Here is a 3,148-nt window from a genome sequence, read left to right as displayed (position 1 = left end):
GTGTGTTATGTAATGGAATTTTTGGAAAACAATATGGATGTTATTTCTAGTTATTAAATGAAAAATTTTACCTAAGTTTTTGGGTTGTTACAATTACTAGATAGAAACATAGAATCAAGTGCAAAATGCAATCTAAACAACAAGTACATAGGAATGTAGAACCGGAAATGATAATGAAAAGTTATCCACACATGATTAACACAGAACACAAATTCAACAAGTTTTCATCTTTAAATAAACTTAAAAAATCCAGAACATAGTGTTTCCAAAGTGCAAAATGGTGATAAGATTTGTGAAAATCGTCCCCCAAGTTCTCGGCCCAAGTCCCATTGAAAAGGGATAAAAAAATTCCTTTTAATCAGAAGTTATAGGCTTGAAATGCTGACAGACTTTGTTACACGGGCTCGTATAATGATGTTTTTCCATTACACAGGCCCGGTAATGGCCTTATTCTGCTAAAAAGCCTCCAAAGCACGTGTTCATGTAATGATGCCTTCCCAAAGCGCAACCCGTGTAATTAACTGAAAATGAACATTTTCCAATTTTTCTTATTCTTCAATTTAGCTCTAAAAATTTTGAAACTTCGCATAGAGATCCCCTAGAACATCATAAGCATGCTTCAATCTTCAGATCACTCTGAAACATCCATAAAAACCATGAAAACTAGATAAATCTTCGACTATTCTAAAAAATCAAAATGCATGCAAAATTACACTAAAATGTCATGCAATTCTATAGGTAAACATGAAATAAGTATCTAAAAAGGTGCATAAAGGTGCAATTTATGCACCTAACACAAGGTTGGAGTACCTTTACTTTATAAGTAGTATTTTATTATTTATAGGTACCATAACTTCGGTGTTTCTGTTATTGTTCATAGTATAATGTATGTATATATATATATATATATATATATATATATATATATATATATATATATATATATATACTATCATTGCTATTAGGTGTCTCTTATTAGTGGTTATAATTGTTATGTTTATTACTTTCTTTAAGGCTCCTAGACAAAGTTATAATAAGTTTCCATAATCGAGCTCCTGACAAAAAGATTGTGCCCCCATACAACGCTTCATCGGATGTCATTAGCTAGCAACCGCAAGCCAGGGTGTCAATCCCGTATAGATCTATACATAACTCTCTAATTCACTTAAGATTAACGATTATAGGTCGGGGTTTTAGCTAAGGTGATAAATTGTTGTCTCATTTAACATTTGTTTTGTTTAGCCTTTGAAGTGTAAAAAGATTTTATCGTGTTGTTGTATAATTATACATTTATATATAATTATAATTACTAGATTAATCTAAAATTAAACGAGCTGAGTAACGGCATGATTTAAAGTTATTCATAAATTTCAGGCAACATAACGACTAGGCATAATATTATCCATAAATTTGGCCAGAGTAACGACTGGGTATAATATTATCCATACAAATTTGTTAGAACAACGAAGGTATATTATTATCCATAAAATTAGTCAGAGTAATGACTAGCTATAATATTATCCATATACTTTGAGCGTAACATCAATAAAATATTGATATACAACAATTAGCAATTATATAATAATTACTGAAATTAACATGTATGCTCCCTGCCCCTACCCCCCGGAAAACTTTGAAAAAACGTAAGAAAATGGGGCCGTGAACTCACCCTTGTAGTGTGCTTGGCTGCTCGGGGAGTTACGTCGGGAGGCGTCGGGGGATTAGGTTAGAGGGTCTCAAATTAACAGAGAGAGGGGGAGGATTTTGGGGAGTGAAGAGGTTTGCTCCAGGCCCTGCTATTTATAGGAACTCTTGGAGAGCACGTCGCGCGAGTTTACTGGTGTACATCGTGCGTTTGTGTGTTGGCTCCACCCAGGAACGAATACATGTCGTTCCCTCACACGAATACATGTCATTCCCTCGCATAGCCACCACTCATGTATCTTTGTGAATCTGGGATTCAAACCGCGTGCCGTGCGCCCCTTTTTACCGGGTAAAATTTGGATTTTGTAAAATCCGTATCTTCTTCATATGAGCTCCGTTTTCGACATTCTTTATATCCACACGTGGTTATCGATAAGTACTAAAACTTTACTTTAGATTTCTTAAGCTAATTCCAACTTTATTTTAGATCATTTTCTTGTAAGGGGGTACTCTAAATGATTTTATAAAAATAATATCTTTCTCATACGGACTTTGATTTTGGGGTTCTTTGTCTTGTTAGTTTTATATCGAGGAGCACTTGTAGCGTGCTTGGCTGCTCGGGGAGTTACGTCGGGATCGTCGGGGGATCGGGTTAGAGGGGCTCAAATTAACAGAGAGAGGGGGAGGATTTTGGGGGAGTGAAGAGGTTTGCTCCGGACCCTGCTATTTATAGGAACTCTTGGAGAGCACGTCGTGCGAGTTTACTGGTGTACATCGCATGTTTGTGTGCTGGCTCCACCCAGAAACGAATACATGTCATTCCCTCGCATAGCCACCACTCCTGTATCTTCGTGAATCCGAGATTCAAACCACGTGCCGTGCGCCCCTTTTTACCAGGTAAAAGTTTGGATTTTGTAAAATCCGTATCTTCTTCATATGAGCTCCGTTTTTTACATTCTTTATATCCACACGTAGCTATCGATGAGTACTAAAACTTTACATTAGATTTCTTTAGCTAATTCCAACTTTATTGTAGATCATTTTCTTGTAAGGGGGTACTCTAAATGATTTTATAAAAATCATATCTTTTTCATAAGGACTTTGATTTTGGCATTCTTTGTCTTGTTAGTTTTATATCGAGGAGCACTATGAATATCCTCCTGGGTATTTAGGCTAAAACTCAACCAATCCCCATTTCATTAAGTACAACGTTCCCTCGACGTAGGGTTGAATTATTAATTTAGAAAATTCATAAATTCTCCATAAGAAGTCATATTTTCATAAAATTTATATTTTTGAAATTGTGTTGACATGTACTTTCCGAATATATTATTATTTATATTAGATAATACAACTTTTTTGCATCTAAATTTATATTTTTATTACGATTTGGCTACTTTCTTAGTATTCTTAAATATGTATCATTGTATTTTCATTAAACTTTGACATATATTACATATTTAGCCTATTACATTTATCGTCGAGAATTTGGTTGTTGGTCGAG

The sequence above is a fragment of the Lactuca serriola genome, chromosome 4, assembly GCF_051521515.1.
Source record: "Lactuca serriola cultivar US96UC23 chromosome 4, Lser_US96UC23_V15, whole genome shotgun sequence".
NCBI lineage: Eukaryota > Viridiplantae > Streptophyta > Magnoliopsida > Asterales > Asteraceae > Lactuca > Lactuca serriola.
Note: the sequence above shows the minus strand (reverse complement) of the source record.